This window comes from Melanaphis sacchari, unplaced genomic scaffold, assembly GCF_002803265.2.
Source record: "Melanaphis sacchari strain LSU unplaced genomic scaffold, SCAv2.0 Contig50_pilon_pilon, whole genome shotgun sequence".
Taxonomy (NCBI): Eukaryota; Metazoa; Arthropoda; class Insecta; order Hemiptera; family Aphididae; genus Melanaphis; species Melanaphis sacchari.
In genome coordinates this window covers 1,931,846-1,952,972 of record NW_020271344.1, presented here as the reverse complement: position 1 = coordinate 1,952,972, position 21,127 = coordinate 1,931,846, and positions in this window count along the sequence as shown.

Genomic DNA, 21,127 nt, shown 5'->3' with positions numbered 1-21,127 from the left:
ATTCATAAAATAAAACTGATTTGATATTTATTGTTTATCGTAGGACGTAATTGTTTAATACCAGAATAGTTATCGTTAAAATGATTTGGTAAATATTATCAAGCTAATTATATATCAAAAAAGTTATACGATCATGAAATTTATTTCAGCATAATTCAATTATTATGCATATTAACTTGGTAATATATCATAATAATAATAGTATTACGATATATAAGTATTTAAGATTTGCTTTGTTACCAACGATACATAGAGTTTTGTTGATCGAATGGAATTTTTATACAATTATTGTTTTATATTATTTTATTGATAAATGCAAAGGGAAATGCTAAATTATAGAATAGTTATTCGTATACACTCTTGAAAACATTCCACGAATACCAAACGTGCTATATCGTAGAAATATATGATTACATCATCGAAAAGTTCCATTCAAAAGAATTTTATATTAAAAGTAAATGGAGGAGGAGTTTATCTTAACTCAGGATTTATAATATTTTACGTTCCACGACGACAACGAGCAACTAAAAAGCAAACGAACTGTGTACAAAAAACTCCATTTTTACAGCTGAGCGATTCTTTTAAAATACATTGAAGGTATTGTAGTGAAAATAAATCGAAGTTTATTTTTAATTTTTTTATTCTTTAGAATTAGTTTGTTGTATTAAAATATAAATAATACACTTTGTTTATGGTATAATTTTTTTTCATTTAAAACAAAAATGATGGTTCCTATTATTATGAATTGATTAATAAGTAGTAGTTTTGTGTATATACTTATTTTTAAAACTACTTAGTTTAAACACAATGGACAGTAAATTGAATGCATTACAACAATGATTAATAATGCTTTCAAAAAGTTCCACAATACGTTCTTTTTTTAAAACTTATTTAAACTACTTGCTGTTCGAAGTTCGTTTTAAATAACTGATTTTAAACTTTAAAAGTGCAATTTCGCGTATTAACAAAAGTGACTTTGGTTTTGTATACACTACTGGTATTTAATAGTCTAATTTAAAAGTTGGACCAACTTATATTCATATTTCTTAAAATTTAAAAAACTTAAAATTTAAAAAAAAAATAAATAGAAATTAACGATGTTTTATAACTTTTGTTGAACAATTTACGACAACTAATAATCTATTTAATATATTTATTGTTTGTTAAAAGAAAACTATTGTTAAAATGAGTCATGTGGTTTGAACAATAAGTTATTTCCTATTATTTTATTTGATATTCTGTACAAATTTATATTAATAACATTATTATCTATGTATATAAAATCGAATAGAACCTTAAAAACTCGTGTTTTCTAATGTAGTATTCATAAAATATATTACTTTAATAATATTATTTATCATAATATACTAATACTTGATAATAAACGTATTTTAAACTAAAGTAAGTTATAACATCTGAATAAATATTAAATTACCTTCCTCATAGAAAAACATAATATTATATGTGATGTAGGTACTGGTGTATTAGAAATAAAAGACAAATAAGATTGGATATTGTTGGCTTTTGTAAAAGTTCTAAATATCCACTTCGAAGAATCTCAATAGCTCTACGAATTAGTTGTAAGCCTATAGCTACTGCATAAAGTAACAAACTGTCATTGGATGCTTTGGTAGTTGTTTTAACATCATATACTCCGTTGCTCACATTTAAACCGTTTTTTCAAAAACAAAATTAAAATGCACCCTCTTATTTGCTGTAAATACATCCACATAGGGTCGTTCTCTGAAAAGTTTTTACTAACATCCCCCACGTTATTCGTAATTTTTCATTTACAGTTTCTCTTTTTCTCTCCTCTAATGTAGATGCTCTGTACGGTTATATTTTTACAAATATTCACGCAAATTTTAACTTTTGATTAAAACAAAAAGTTAAACCTCCAAAAAACAGAAGCTACAACTTAAAGTAATACGATTTCAAATATCTTTTAATTTTATATTATTTGTTATTTGTGACTAGAGGCTTAAATTTTATGTTTTTATATGTTTGTTATGGATTTATTTATACAAGTGAATGTGAATAAAATATTTTTACAACTCATATTACATTAAATCAAAGAGTAAAAAATGTTGGTATATTATTATAATGCATATTTTTATGCATCATTTAAGTGTTATACATTAATATTTAATAATACGCAATAATGTGTATATCATTAAACCGGGTTTTCAAAAATGTACGGGAGTTCAGGAAAATATTAATTATAAATGTGCACGTATTAAAAAAAATTTAATTGGTGTTCAAATCTCATACGCCTATGACTTAATATAATTGAATCATTTTAAGAACAAATTATTTATTATGAAAAACATTGCTTATTTTTAAGGACATAAAAACTTTTTATATACTTAATCAATGTTTTAAAAGAATATTATCCGATCTATGTTTATATATTCTGGTCCCGTCGACTTGATAATAATAATAATTTTGAAACCTTGTACTTATCTATACGCGCGTATATTTAATATGTATACCTACTATATGGCATATATATAGATAGACATCCTAGACATAGTCTATATAGTCATATCATATACCATTATTATATTTGACTGCTATAGCTTAACATAATTTCTAACACTCGGCACTAAGCAGGATCTATTGTTAACAATAATCTATAGAAAATACCCTATATATAAACTATAAAGTGTTTGTAAATTTCAGACGTAATGCTCAGAATTTAATACACATTTAGTTTATAGTTGAGTATAGATGGGTTTATACTCAGAATAAGAGGGCCCTTTGTGTTTTGTATGCATATTGTAGTATACTAGTATACTCTCTGTGAAAACTTATAGCTACACAATATTTGAACATACATTTGACTTGTATAATATATGAATATATGTTTGTATGCTTTTAACGAAAATGAATAATTAGCAACTAACTATAAACTCAACCAATAGATACTATTTATAAGTATGCAATTAGTAAATAAATCCTTTTTAGGATTGTATTTTTTTCCATACCTAATTTTCTAATATTACATTATTTGAAAGTGTTTTCATAATGAAATTTTTAATGATTTTATAAATTAACAACGCCATGATACCATTTTTATCACAACATTGTTATACAGTAAATAAATTATAGAAGATTAATCATAAAAATTAAATATACTTTATATACAAATCATCGTGCTGAATGTTGAGTATATAATATGCATTATATTATCATATTAAAAACTAAAAAGTTACGTTAAAAAAGATCTTTGATTGATATTAATGAACTGTTGCTAGTGCCTAAACAATTTTATAAATTATAATATTATTTATATTATGTGATTATTATGCTTGTTATGTTCCTTAAAATTAATACTAATAATATTAGAGAAATAATTTCTCATATTTTTACTCATAAAATATGATACGCATACCAAAATATATCAGCATTTAGACATTTTGGAGGAATAAAATAAATTTAGGGTGGTTTCTGGTAGAAAATTTGGTTTAGTTCTAATTCTTTGAGGGCTAAAAGTGAAAATTTTCGAATACTTTTCTAAATAATCAATAAAAACCGAAAACATGTTTTTGTAATTATTCAAATAATGTGAATCATAGATATTTAAAACAGTTCACTATTGCTTTAGTTATTATTTATTATTCATAATATTTAAACCAATTTAAACTAATAGTATATTTCATACTTTAAACCTATTTGATAATATCGATCTACGATAGTCGGAATCTGTACCTTATATGTTAATATAATATAATATAATAATAATAATAATAAAGTACTATATTATTATATATATTATTTGTATTAATTATTTAAATTGTAAATTGTTCTATATTTTAAATTGTTGTATAGGGCTCTGTCCGTTAATATAATCATAAATAATATTTTGATTTGTCAATTGATTTTTAACAAAAATCAGTTTTAATATATGATTAGATATTTTTAGTTTAAAAAAAAAAAAAATATATCGAACCACTTGGTTGAAAACAAAACTATTTTTTTACTTAGTTAAAAGCTTAAAAATGTAATTTAAAGGGTTTTTCATAAGTTATTAAGTTGTTATTATTAGTATTTAAAAACGTTAAAACACATAGATATTATTTATTTTTATGGGAATTTTAATTTCAAAATTGGACAAAATAAGATATATAAATGAAGAATAATGATTTTAATTATTTTATAGTAATTTAAAAATATTATTCATGAGTATCTGAAACTTTTAGTATATATTAGTGTATTTTATTCACATAACTACATAATCCAATTTAATATTTTTAATAAAAATTCAACTTTCGGTATAATTATTAATAAAATATATGTTTAGTAAATAGTATTATATGTTGAATGTTGATAAATGTATCCACACAAAATAATTTTTTATATGTAATGGTTTATTATTTCAGTGGCTTACTCCTTAATGCTGAGGACATTGAGGTAAGTTCAATAATTATACTATACAGTAGAGCGGTTACTTATTTTCCCTTCTTTTTTAACCAAATTTAGTATGTATTTTTTGATTTTTCATAACATTAAAATAAATAAGATTTTTAATTTATATTTATTAAATAAAGTATTTAAACATAATTCGACGAATAAAAATTAAATGACATAAAATTTTGTTTAAAGCTTTGAATTATATTTATACATTTTTTTCATAGCTTTTATCATCAATGCTTTTAATGTAAGTATCACACGGACAGAGCTGTAGTCTGCAAAGAAGTAATCTTTTAAGTATTTTTTTTTTTAAATTTCGTCACATGGAAATTGTAATTGAACACAATAATGTTTAACTTTTTACAATTTTTAAAGAATGTTTTTCGGAAAATTTATGGGAATCCTATAAAAAAATCCTTCAACATTAAATATTTATTCAAAATAAGAGTTTAATTTATAGTTTTAAATATTTACATGATTTTTTTTTATGCTACTATATTGTTTTTTTTATTTAATAATTACGTTTGTTTTCATTACAGATAGACATACACTCTTTAATATAATTTATTTTAAATAAAATGTAGAGGTCCATACCATGTATTTAAAAGCAGTTGTAACTCAATAATAGTGACTCATTAATAAAATTAAAAATTAATTTGACTGATTATTTGATGTATTTTTTTCTAAGAAGAAAGAAAGTTAATGCTCGTGGAATTTAAATTAAAGTTATTATTTTAAAAGGTTTTTTTTTTTAATTACTCTTTTTTATCGTTAATGTAACTGTACATTTTAACTAAACAATAATTAAAGAATTAAAAAAAAAAAAAATCATCTTTTAACGTACGACCTTTTTACCGAGATCTGATATTATTATACATAGCTGTAAGAATAGTAAATTTATAATCACCATGTAAACCGATTTCAACAATAATTTATGACAGCCAAGATAGATAGATGGTACCTACTCGTCAAATTTTTGTTAATTTATAATATACAGTTTGTTGTACGGAGTCGTTAACATAATTGAGCTACAAGTCGGTGTGTGCATATAAGACACAAGAGGGAAGAATAATATATTATTATCTTATCCCCTAAAAAAAAAAAAAAAAAAAACTAAAATGTAAAATAATATAATACTATTATCATAATATGTTTATATATTATATATATTTATACTCTATATGTATAGGTTTATTATACGTGTCCGGCGGATGTTCCGAGTTTTTGACTATTCATGCGTGTAAATGTATAATAGACGTGAACGGCATTCATTCGGGTAATATCCAACATAGACTACAGCTACACAAGTTACACACACATACACACACGTATACCTGTGCACCTGATACGTATCTGTTGAGAAACCTGTGGGAGCTGAGTGTGTAATGTTTATTTTCTTTTTCATTTTACGACTACGTGTTCTGAGCGTCTTGTCCAATGTCCCAAGAAGAAGACCATGCAAGTATAGTTTAATTATTTATATTAGGTATTTAGGTATTTATATATATAGTGATATCAAGATTTTTAAACTTTTCGGCGTTTCTTCTTTTAACTAAACTGATTTATCCATATCATACTATTTTCCAAAAAAAAAAAAAAAAAATACTATTTTACAGTAGAAAATTGTTGGCCTTTCGCCGACCAATTGGTTCTCTTTAGAGTTCTAAATCGTTGGCGGTTTTATTATTATTATAATTCAGTGTTGATAGTGGAAACGTGCTTTGAAAACGTAATGAAATTCTGTTCTCATCATTAGATTGAACAAATTAAATCACCGAAAAGAGTAAATGAAAACAAGTGAGTGCCTTAAAGTTTGAGAGGATACATCAAAGTAAAACGAGACTATGATCCATTATGTAGGTACATAGTACGTGATAACAATTCTATGGTCACGTACATTTTTTATAGTTAATTTGTGTAGTTAAATAAAACCATCTGATCTTCCATTTATGGAAATATAACATATTTTTTTTTGTTTTTTTAAACTTATGATTCGCAAACCTATATAAATATTTCATTATAATAGACTAATTGGTAAAAAATAAATATACATGTGTCATATATACAGTATACATTTTAAAGCTTCTATAAGTGTTTAATAGGAATATTTAAAAAATAATCATAATCAATGTGGTCATAGTTTGGATTGTTTAATAAAGTAACACAAAGCATATTTTTGTTGGTTTATATTTCGTTTATCGTGTAATATGATTTTTTTATAGTTATTGTAACATTAAATAGATTTTTTATAACTTTTGTCACTTGTAAATATAAATTATTTTATTGAAAAGTATATTGTATTATTTATATTGATATATTATAATGAAATCCTTTGATACAACGGTATACGTATTTGATACTAATAGTGTATATTTGTAGAAAGTATATTGACACAGTTACACGCATAAATAATATAGGCAAATAGATGTTTATTTTAATATTAAGAAAAATATGATTTTTGAGTTTTCACAGCAAATAAAAAAAAACAATGGTAACAATATGGCCATTTTACCGTTATAGATTTATAATAAAGTTGAAACGCATAAAGTTCATTAGATAATACTTTTGTATTTATATAATATTTTTAGCCACGATGAATGTCATAAACTGATACGATGCATGATAATATTGTAATGGTGAGTCAGCAAAATAATTTCAAAATAAATTACGCTCTATCATAATATCGTGAATTAAATGGAAATTAGGCCATTGTGTAAGTATTACGAGTTTAAACTATATAGTACTATTTTTTAATGATAAGAAACGTGGGTGAGAATTATCTAATAATCCTGAACGTATAAAATAATGTATAGTAATATGGTTGTATGGACAATTGACTATAAAGTACAGTGCAATAATATGCATGTGTATTTAGAGATTTGTAAACGTTTATGTTATTAATGCCTTGTCGGTCAATTTTGTACGGTATCGCTGGTGTAAAAAATCGCTTTTGCAGTGTGTGTGTGTGTACAATATGTATATATTATTATTATGGTCATATAGTTAATATATTTATATACACAACTAATAATATAATATAATAATAAATACGTGCTGATGCATCCACTTCAGTTTGGATTTTGTATTAACGAGTATATATTATAGTTCATTATCCGATCATTGAACGTTTGTATAGTCTACAACACTCTACAGTATACAGTCAACACTATAGTCTATAGTCGTTATGCGCCGATAATAAATAATAATTGTTATTATTATATCATGACAAACGCGTAAAATAATATATTTACGCATAGTCGTGGACGAGAAGAACGCGAAAATAATAATGATTACTTTTATAATTATTTTGTTTAAATGAGCACTGTTATCTTTATGCGAATTTTCTGTCGAGCCGCAATTTGACGTGCCCAAATACGTACGTCTATATCGCGGTATCATAATGTTGCATAATTAATTTACCGATAATTTCGTACGTACAACCGTCACCTATAATACGAATACGACGGTTTGAGCGACGCGAGTACGTGACGTACACCCGATTCATTATAATATAATTCAATTATGTGGTATATTATCAGATCCATCACACGGTGCATACATTCATTTTAGATACCTACATTGTTTTTAATTAATAACGCCAAGATTCTAGACGTACCTACCTATTACAGTATCGTATAGTGAATTCAGATTTTGACCCAGCCACCGAGGTGTGATTAATCACAACCAAACGTCACGTCGAATTGCGATGTCGCGTTCGCGATTTGTGAAAAATATTGTTTTTTATTACCAATGTTATAATATTATTGCGTTTTATTATCGATCATTATAAATACTGGTATTTATGAATCATGATCAATGGTTTTATCTCACTTCACCGGAGAGTTAATATCCTATTTTGAAATTCTTCGAACCGCGTCACTCATGCCAGAAATCAAAATGAATTGATGAACGTATAATAGAATTGTAGTAATTGTACGGCTGAATTATCACGTAAATCGTCCAATATATTATTATTTCATCGTATTTCCCACAACGCGTATTACTTTGATTCGTTATTTTATCATTTCGGCGAATAAGTCATGATGATGTATTCAGGTAGCAAGTCTGTACTTTGTAATTCTACACAGATAGGATATCGGAGTAAAACATTAATTATTGTAAATATCATATTATTATTGTGTTTTAAACTTGCAACTATTGTATCATATAATATATTTTCGTGCTATTCAAAATTCCACGAAGAAAACTGTTTGGGCGAATAAAATGCCATACACAGCTTGCAAATAGAATTTGTTTCATTTGAATTCAAATTGTATGTATATCATACGATCGTACTTTAAGCGTGTTATAAAATGTTAAAATGCGCATTCGGTTTATTAAAAAATAAAATAAGCTAATATACAAAATATGTTTTTAATCGAAATTATCCTTTCAAAGTTTAAACTTTTAACAAAGTCAACTTAACGAAAAAACATAATTAACACAACAGGCTGTTTTATTTCACGGAGAAGAAGTAAAATAAACTATGCTGTGTACCACTAAAAACTCATGTAGTCATGTGTGTATTGCCGTATTGGTATAGAATAATTAGAATATAGATCTAATATAGTATTACTCATAAATTTAATTTTAAAAATCCAAGGTGTGTAATTCTGAATTCATAAGGTACAAAATTCGATCAAAGATTCCTATTCAGGATTATCGTTGAATCTTTAAAATTTTAGTATTTCACGAATTATGAGGTCCCTAACCTTTTTATAGTCATAGATCACCACCATATATTTTATCAAATAGGGCTATAAACTATTTATGTCTATATATGTAGTTTAAACACCAGATCAAAAATAGATTTTCCGAATTTAGTGCTTTACTGCGGTATCCTTTATATTGAGGACAGACATGTTCGTATAGGTATATCGAATACGATATTTTCGGTAATTATTTTGGCTTGGTATTGTCTCTAATAAGCGTAATTACTGAATGACAGTATTTTTTAATACCTGCATATATGTATTCATTATGGTTGAATTTAAAAAAAAAAATATGATACTTTAATTACTTCTTTATATATTATTGTCTTGTTGGTCGATTGTTCATCTCCCGATTCGAATAAGTATGTAGGTATCCTTGTAAAACGTAAGATATAACACTTCATTAAAAATAAATAAAAACGCACACTTCAAAATACAAACTGAAAGTAAAAATTAAAAAGAAATTGTAAAAAGTGTTGTGTGAAAATACATTATTTAATTAAAAATAATTTACAATTAGTTGTAAACATTATAAACTTAAAAAAAAATCACTAAGTTAAACTATACAACTATAAACATATTTTAAAAAAAGTTTAAAAAATATTTTTACGAGAAAAAAAAAGTTCAATGTTCTAGTTTGTATGTGGTTTCTTGTAAAATATTGGATTTAGTTGATACTTCGAATTCTAAATTCTCAGGCTTTTTTTAAGAATATTTAAAAACATTTGGTGTTAATCGGAAGAATAATTAAAAAAAAACGGTCAAGGCCCAAGGGTAAATGATTGCGGATATTCTGTCATAAATTATAATGTAACCCAACTAAATTAATCCCGTTTCGAAAAGTTTTACTCGATATATGCATATAATTTCATTGTATATTCAGTTACATAGATAATAATATAAATCGATAATTTTTGGTTTCCGTCCAAGGATTTCTCAATTCTCTCTGCTCAAGAAAAAACGTGTGCATACGACTGTTTCTATGGGTATATAAATTTATATTGTTCAATACCACCACATTACAGAAGTTAGAAAATCATAATATGAGTAGAATAATAATTATGGTATATAATATTATGTACGGAATTCGCATAAGGCTTAAATATTATTAATAACTGAATAAAAAAATATTCTTCATCAACAACCTAAGTATATAAAAACGTTACGTTCAGCTTATGGTTAAGCTGCGATTATAACAGGTTTTGATGTGCTTAATAAGTATTTCCGGTTTTATTAAAGTATATATATATATATATATATATATAAATTAAATATTATTTTATACATATGTATTATAAGTTCGCGTGTCCTGCACTTATAACCGTTGGTAAATGACGAAAACAAAAACATCGCTATTTTTAAAAACTCCTTAGTTTTTCAATAATGCAATATAGGTGTGGTAAATTCTCTGTCACGAACGCGATTACTTTTTCCGATTTTAAGTATAGCATTTGTGAAGGCTACCCCGTGGCTATGATATTATTTCATATTGTTATGAGAAAAATCACCTTTGACGGCGACCGACCTTCTTTTGGGTTATAACATAGTTGTGGCAGATTATATAGTAGATTATACTATACATAAATACACACTATTTTATAATATCTATACAATTTATTATTATTCTAATTTTGATAATCGTGTTGGATTACATGACATACCTGCTCTATTCTTGTATAGTATATGTTAAATTTTTATTTCATTTTATTTTCGGAAAATACCTTTGGCTTCAATCATTGAAAAAACATTAACAAATAATGGTCATACAATATACAATACTGTCAAGTTTCAATAGGTACTAAAGTCTATAATACCTATTATGATAATTAATAACTGATAAATATCAGTAATTGGTAAATTGGGTCCCAAATTACCTTATCTCGGTAAATTGGGTCCCGGAAAAAAATAGTTGTAGGTAGGTTGAGTCCCAGATAAAAAATGGTATTAGGTAAGTTGAGTCCCGGAAAAAAATATATAAATTAAAATGTATGTGGTTTTTATAATATTATGTTTTCAAAAAATAATATATGGTATAAATGATTAAAAAATTGTGTACCGGGAAAAAAATGTCAATACGCTAAATAATATAGTACGCCAAATTTTACAATATGTGGTATAAATAATATTAAAATGTTAATAAGCTAAATAATTAAGTACGTCAAATTTTACAATATATGGTATAAAATATTATGCTTTAGGTAAAAACTTAAATGATAAACATTTAACAAATTCTAATCGAGTTATTATATTATTATTATATTTTATCATTTGTTCTCTTATACCTGTCTATACACACATTAACATCATGCGTAGAATTATTTGGTGTCCAGGCGGTGTACCATACTGTATACAATATGACGTATTATTGTAACAATTATTCAAAAGTAAATTATATAAATATGAAATATTAAAGTTTTAAGTTTTTAATATTTTAGATCTAATTGCGCCAACGATTTATAGCCGGGACCCAACTTACCTATTACCTTTTTATAGCCGGGACCTAACTTATCTACTACCATTTTATACCTGGGACTCAACTTACCGCTTTCAAAACGAACCCAAATTATCGCGGACCCAATTCACTTAGCTCCTAAATATCCACCAAGACAATAATCACTTACTTTTTCTGGGATGACATAAGTTAAGTCAACATAATACGAAATAAATTTAAGTATACAGTTTTAAAATAATCAACAATAATGACCGTGTAACCGGTAATTTTTGAAAAAATTAAATTGTTTATAATTTTGTATGGTTTTTAATTTTATGCTATATTTACAATTTTTTTACAATTAAGAACTTTTTCTAAGGAGGAGATGCATTGGTGCATATTTATTAGAACATGGACATTTTAACTAAAAAAAAACCGATACCTTTAATTCATGTACATACCTACAATATATTTTTCATGAAAATATAAATCAATGTTTAAAAATATTTCAGAATTATGCAGAAGAAAATACAATATGTATTTTATTAATATTTTTATAATTATAAAAAAAGTAATATTATTTATAATATAAAATCTAAACAACCATTAGCTAATGTATTTATAATTTTTTTGGGTGTTATAATGAATACTTAGAGGAACTAGTCCATTAAATCTTGATTTTGATATTGAGTTAGTTTTGTAAATAATTGTTCACCTTTTTTAAGTAAAAAATGATCTTACTGCTTCAATTAACGTAACAGTAATTGTAATCAATACTTATAATAATTTAAAAACATTAGGAAATAAATAAGGATTACATAGATTAATTATTTCAATAGAACTTTCTTTTTATATATTATTGTCATTTTCAAATAGGGATTCCATAAAATCATATATGATTTTACTCGATCAAAGTTGTCAAAAGTAGAAAAATAAAATTTAACGAGTTCTCTTAATTTTTTACCATTAAATGTTGAACTATTGATTAACATTTGAAATACAGACTTCAGTTATACAGTTATAAAATAACGAACAAAAACCAACTCGATAAAATCATTTGTTGACAGTTATATTAATAATTATATAGGTAATATCTTGACTTCTTTACATATGATGGCATAGAAAATTTATTTTTTTCAGTTTTATTAATATTTTTAATGTTATTTAGACCATTACGAAACGTTTTTAAAACTATTTGTATATGTGAGTTAATTTTAAAAATATTGTAGTTCTAATTCGAGCTATGCGATATGTGTTTAAAAATGTCCAATTTTATCTAATGTTAACAAGGTCTAAAAGCTTCTTTGAAAATAAAAAACAAAGTCTCTTATATTGGATATCTCAGAGCATTTTTTTTCTTGATGGTACCTACATGGCTACATCATAATAAAAGTTTTGTTTTTGATTAAAAAATCTCGAAAATTGAATATTCTTATTACTTATTAATCTAATTCTCTTATGTAATTACATTGTTTTTACAGGCGTTTAAAGTTTGATGAAATTCTTCAAAATTGTAAATTATTACAATATTATTATAATAATTAGTATCTATTAATGATGTATTTACTAACTAGTGACATAATATGCAAGTACAATACGTGTAGCTGTGGAAGCTCAACAGTTAAACTGCTCTCGTAATATTGACCCCACACTACACAATATATTTTCGACACTGAAGACACTAATAATATTGTATATCGTAATATAATATCCATCGTGTTGTTGTACCTATGATAAATAACGTCTTTTATCAAAATAATAATTATTCTATTTTATAATATTATACATATCATATTCCTGTAAATACAGTCATAACTTATAAGTACGTTTAGTATACTATACTTATTATTTATTAATAACACAAAAACAATATTATTGTTATTGCTAGCATACAGCGGCTACCCGAAGGCGTCACGTTAGCCCTGAACTAGGTGAACTCAGCCACCGATACGAATAGCTATATTATAATTTATAATATTGGTACATACGTGCGTCCGCGATAATAACGCGATATTTCTTAGGCGGGTGCGGGTAAAATGATAATGTATAGCTGCTAAGAGTAAGGGGTCGGGAGGTACTTAAACTGTTGTAACTTAAATATAATATATTGTGTATAGGACTCAGGCATGTTAAATAGTAATTGAATATATTATAGAGTGTGATTTTCGATATTTTATGCAAATCACTGCAACTTTCCTCTGCACTTTCATTGTAAACATCGTACAGTAAAACGTGTCACGTTATTTCAATAATATTACAACAAGACAAAATAATTATTATTACCTAAGTACGACACGACGCGTCCACAACGTTCGCTCTAATTATTATTATCATGTTCGATCTAATATTGTCATAATACGAGTAGGTACTAGGGAGGTTATCTATCTGGCGACCTAAAGAAATTTCCCAGATTTAGAAAATCTATTGAATCGTACAATTATATAGGTACTGAGACCGGTCTACATAATAATTATTACATTAAATCACTATTCATACTTTTGAATTATAAGCGTTATTGTTACATAAAGTAGATATATTCATATATATTATAAATTGATATGGGATAGTATAATATTAAATTATTATATAAGCAGATTTGTTTTATAAGTGTACATTTGATCATACATATAATATTTTATGTGGGATAAACCTAATAAACTAATAATCAAGTTACAAGTGGAGATTATAAAGAGTTTCATCATATTATTATTTATTACATTAATATTTAATATCATACTTTGTCAATTTGATAAGTGTTTATAATTCGTAATAATTGTGTTTGACATAAAAAATGTAAAATATATAATTTTAATGCATATATATATATATATATCATTTAAATAATATTTTATCATAATATCATGCTTATTATTATATCGTATAATAGATGATATATGAATTTTAATTATAATTTATTAATGACAATTTTTTATTAATAGTTAAAACATAGTTATTCGGTTTGTTTACATATGAAGGTTATAATATTAAAATGCATATTTTGATTTTAATATACGTGATAAATCTTGGTTGTTACTTGTTTTTGAAAGTTGTACAAGGAGTATCACTATTAGAAATAACAACTATCGTAATACTAATTATTAGTAATTACTAATTACTTATCAAAATTTGTCTTTAAATATAAAATATACAATACTGATTAGGAATTATCGAATATTGTTCGTTTAATAAAATAGATACTAGACTACATGATCTATAAAATTAATATAAGACACAAAAATGTTAATTATTAAAAACTGTTTTATTATTTATATATGATATCAACAAATGTTATTTAAAAATGTTGAAAGTATTTAAAAGTGTATATCTATAAATACTTTTTGAAGTAAGTATCTACATATTTTATACTTGAAAATTTCTTTTATAAAACTGATATTAGATTAAAATAAATAATAATATAACAGTATACGTACCTCGTACACGTGTTTCGAGTTAGTAAGGCAGGTGCGGATTCAGGGAATTGGCTGGGTGGGCTCGGGCCCACCCAAAATTTTCAAAACAATAATTTTAATTTTGAATATTGGCATTCAAGTTATTATTTAAGGATTTTTATTAGTATATTAACCAAATATAGGTTGGTTTTATTTTGTTTTTTTAGCTATTTATTAAGGCATACCTAATTGCATACCTATATTTTATTTTAATAGCAGTGAAGACTGAAGAGTTAATACAAAACCCAAGCGAAGTTTTAAATTAATTTGTATATGATAAGTTAAGGAGATTAAATTTTTCCACGTAACTGTATTTCAATATTTTTTACTATGAAAATTATTCTTAATTAAATCATAATTTTACTGTATTATTTTTTTGTGGTTAAATTTACGGGCCCGCCCAAAAAAATATTTCTGGATTCGAGCTTGTAGTAAGGGTTAACATTGAATGAGTCCCAGATATTTATTGAATTGAGTCTCGTAAATACTTTTGGGTTATTAGAGTTGAGCCCCTTTCTTTAATTGTTATAACAAGTATAAAGAGTCAAATAATTAAAAAATATTAAAATTAATAAATAAAGATACTCTTTACCTAGAGAATAATTTTTTTTATCGATAGTAATAGAAAAATAATAAAAAAAATTGAAAATTTGTCATACCTATAAATATTTCAAAAAAAGTTAAAATTTGTTGAAAATTTTATCATAATATAGGTATTGAAAATAATAATTTGGAAATTTCAAGTATATATCTACTTATATTATTATTTTTAGAAATATGATAAAATATTAATAATTGTTTGAGAATAAATAATTATTTTACGGGTGAATATCTGAACATCTAAACACACACTCCATTTTTCACTCGTAATAATTTTATGATTAAAAAAATATTAATTAATTGCGTGTCACTATATAGGTAGTTATGACATTTTATTTTTATGAACTTAATTTAAAGATATTAGATAATAAGCTGGACTCAATTCTAACACATAAAAGTAGCATGGACTCAATTCAATATCACCGCTAGTAAGTACCTACTATCGTCCGTCCTCGTTATAAAAAAAACGTGTTTTCCGTATATCCTTTAACATATTATAGACCCTACTGATAAAAAGAAATAACATAAAAATACGAACACGACATCTTGAAAGTAAATGAGAAATCGTTGGAGACAAGGAAGTATTTATCCATCGTCCGTGTGTCCAAATACAACACTACAGTAGGTAGGTACAATTAGTATAATGGCAAATGCACACCAAGTCCTGAAGTGTTACATTTACATTAATCGTATCGTGACTCCACGACATACGTCTATATAATAATAATAATATCGAATGCGTTATCGTTGTCCGTAATGGTTAAATAATACAATTTTATCATGATGGATTGTGCATGATATCGAGGCAATTGTTTTAGTTTACTTGAAGGGATCTTCTGCATGCAAACAGGTTACAATATATACATATATAATAGCGTTTATAAGCTGATATACACGCGGCAATCTAAAAAAAGCGATCATTAATCAACCACAAAATGGCAATAATATTACCCCTCAACTGCAACAACAAAACGAAAAAAAAAAATTAAATTACAGAATAATCTTTATCGTATTGGTATTAAATTATGGATAAAATAACGTTGCAATTACGTTGATTATTATGTCTTCAGTATTCAGTCTTTCAGTAGCTATGACTGTCGATGTATCATCACATCACCATGCGTTCGTCGTCTTACGACAGAGTCAATTTGCATAATCAATATAAACGATTGAAATCTATTAAAATATAATATTGCACTGAAGAGGCTTATTACACCTTGATACATCGATACACGTTTTATTTAAGTTTTCGACATCTGTGGAAAATTCATACTGATTTACAATAATATAACGTTATTGCGTTATTTTTTTTATATGTATTTACTATTTACGCTAAAATTGAATACTTTTTTTTATTGAATCTATTTTTTGTTAAATGTATTAGAATCCACACACTTTAATATTATAATACTGAATTAACTTATAATTTTAAAAATGGCATAATAACATATTACATCTTAGTAGTATATTTATTAAAATTTAAAAACATCGTTTTCGTGCGTATAGTCATGATGCGAATATAATAAAATTTTAATTAAAAAAAGAAAATCGTACAATTAAGGAAGTAAAATTTAAACAGCAAGTATAAAATTACGCTTTCTACGACTTCGGTATCCAGGGCCATATTTACGCACGGACAAAATAGACATTTGTCCTGGGCCCACGTGGTCAAGGGGCCCATCGGTGAATATCACTAACTATGTATTTAATGTAATGTAATATATCATTTTGTTGAAATAAAAATTTATTTTTTATTTTGTCCTGGGCCATATATTTAGTAAATCAGGCTCTGTCGGTATCACATAAATAATAACATTAACGTATGAATATTTATTCTGCGTTACAAAATACCCAAGTTAATAATTATTGACGAGTTATGAAAATTAATGTATAGGAGTCGAGGTAAAAATGTGTTGTGCGCAATTTAAAAATCATTCGATGCAATACGTAGGAACTATTTAGGAAAGTACATCGCGGAGAGCTCCACGGGTATGTAGGTACATGTGACATAAATTTTCCGACCTCTTCATGTTGAAAATAAAATTGCACAAACATGCCATAAGCGCGCTACAAATGCTACGTTGTGTTTTATAACGATATACAGATATTATCAGGTATAATAGACGTAGACATTATATTATGATATGTAGGTAATAAGAATGATTTTATGTGGACCTGCCTATGCGTCGGTATACGTCATGTCAAAACGACGGATGACGATAAATCGTACAACACGACTTGTAGAATAATAAATAATAATATAATGCGTAAACATAGTATATATATATATAAATATATATTTTATAGGTACACAACTATTGCTGTCAATAGGTCTATCCAGGATTTGTTTGGGTTGCATACGTGTTTCGAATCCTGAACAAGTGTAACGCATAATAGTAAATAGTTGTTATTATGGTTCGGTGTATTACTGTGCCGTCACATTGCGGGTTTAAAGGTGTGCAATTTAATAACGTCGTTGTTTGTCGTGCGGAATTTCCAACGACCGTCGTGTCACGTCTTCCGTCCGGCGAGTGATTCTGTATTATTCTGTACGGTTGCAAGTAATAATATAAATATAATATAGTTACGTGCGCGTCACTGTCCGCGAACGTGTTATTATTATTATTATTATTATTAGATATACCTATGTAGTGTTTGTGTTATATTAATTCGATGGGTTGTGGAAAGTATTTTTTCGAAAAATCATTGCCAATCGTATCGTCATTATTGTCGCTGTTACTGTTATTATTATTGTTATTACTTATCAGTAGTTATTACTTATATTATTACTATACACTTGTAGGCACCGTGCAATGCAATTTCCGTTATGCGATCATGTGCGTCGCGTATTTTTATTATTTTTTTTTCGCTCGCCCGAGGTTGTCAAACAATAAGAAAAACTCTTATCTGTCTCTGCATTATAGCCAGATCACGTACCTACTTGTTTTGCTCATAGAGTTTGTTTTATTTGAATATTATTATTATATTATTATAGTTTATAATACATTACAGGTCTACGTACATTTTTTTACCAACAGCCAAAACTTATTTTTAAAACTTATTGAGCTATAAATCGTAAATATTTCTATTGACTTCTTCATAACCGAAACGTGTTTATAATTTATATAGATATGATATCTACAAATTTATTATAATATAATATTGAAAAACATATTTTTATGCATATTTTAATTAACCAGAAATTTAACGTATAATGTTCCAAACTTGTTCAATAGCGAAAACTTGCAGCGATTACATTTTAATCAATTGTAAACAACAAATTGGTATATATCTATTGAACGTAAAATATTTGGTTCTAAAATTAACTTCGGTAATTTTCTTTAAATATTGAAAACTTTACAAACATAACAAGTTACAATAGAATACATTTGTTTGAAGTTATTTGGTGAAACGGTTGAAAATATAAACAATGAAAAATCTTTTTTTTTCGACCTACTTAAATAATGTGTTTACAATTAGAATAATACTAAGTGTTATAATTGAATTATAGTGTTTTTAAAACATAGTTAATTCTTGAAAACGCAAATTAAAAAAAATATATATATATTATACGTATATGTATTAAAAATTTAAAAGAAAGAAAGTACAAAGTACAACATCTACTTGTGATAATCTGAGTAAGACTTAATTTATTCGGCGGTAGGCACCGCACACTTCACTTAGTTATCTTTACAAGATCGAATCAAACTTTAATCGTTTACTGTTTCATAGCGGAAAACGAAAATTTTAATTAGGTGTCTGTCTATACGTTCATTAAATAGGTACAGGACACACGCAATATGATATATGCATAATATATTATTCAATTATAGGTAGCAACATATTTTACAATACTTAAAAACTATTTCGTATGTAAAGGTTATCTCGATGAAATCCATAATTGAATATGACGATAATTGTCGGATACAGAATTGCATGTCAGAGACACTCTAGGAAAATAAATAATAATGGTAAACAAACAATTATTATCATTATAATATTTTATGGCGACGTCGGCTCTTTGAACGATTAACGATTGTACACACTACATTGCACACGCATACACAAACGTACATGAGAAGTATACAGACCAGGAAATGTTGGCACATGTATGTATGCTTGTGTGTGTGTGTGTGTGTGTGTGTTTATGTTCGCGCGATATGCCCAAGGTTGCGGGTAACGCCACAGAGTCTTATCAACGCCTGTGTACGTCCGCGATAATAATTTTATAATATATTCACATAATATTCTCATTATCATTATTATTATTTTGGAGTTCGATAGTCGTCGTCGCGCGCGCGCGACCTGCGAACCTTGGGCGCGAGCGAACGCAAACATGCGTATGTAATATTAATGATTATGTTATGTGTAGCCTTGCGCACGTCCGATATGACCAAGTCCCTGGACCTCTGTACGTAGATACCTACTTACTACTCGGTTTATCTGAGCCACGCCAAACGAGAGGGGAAAAACTTCACGACTATACAGGTCTTCAAATATGACGTGTACAGGATGATTTTTTTCTTAAGCGAAAAATTGTTTGTATATTTTTTTAAAATTTTTAAATGGTGACCTGCACTCTTAAATTTAATACTCGATAACAGAATAATAATTTTTATTTTTTTATCGAAAATATCATATTACACAATATATTAGAGACATCGGGAGCTTTATAGTAGTGTGCGTACAACAATAATATGGTAATATTGTAATTCTACTATTAAAATAAAATAAATAAAATATTTTAAAAATTATTATATTATGAGTACTTATATTATTGATAAATATTGTGTGTTAGGCTATATGATTGAAGTATACATTTAAATTTATCATAATATTATTTTATAATTCAATCATAAAACGTGTAAATCTATATCCTGTAAGTTATAATTAAAAAATAAAAATATTTTAAAGAAGAGATTACTTCTAATTTTTAGTTTTTATATTTTTAGTAAAGAATGATATTTTGAGAGTGTGCTGACCTTAACAATAAATTCGTGAGATTGAGGGAAATAGGGCTGATCACCCTTCAAATGCAATTTTAGAATTTTTGAAAATAATATAATATAAAATAAATTGTAAATGATTTCGATATAGATACTTTATAAATGTCTACGTAAAATATTATTTAATATAGCAAATCTTTAAATTATAAAATATCTCTGTCTCATATACCCCATAAAAGATCTAAATTTCCGTTGCCTAATTGATGATTGCTTCCGCTCATTTAAAATAATGAAAAAATTAGTAAATTATATCGTCGTAAGGTTGTGTTTACGAATATTTATTTTTAAAATACATTTTAAGCTTCAAAAATACGGTTAATAGTTAACATTATTTACATTAGATAAATATAACTATTTTGATTTTATTTAAAAAAAAAATTAAATTATTTTCATTGACAAAAAATCCAGTTGCTACATACAGATTTTTCAAAATGAAGAATTCCTCTAACATTTGGACAATAGACGGATATTTTGTTTAATTGTAAAATTCACGTAATATAATCATAATAACGTAGG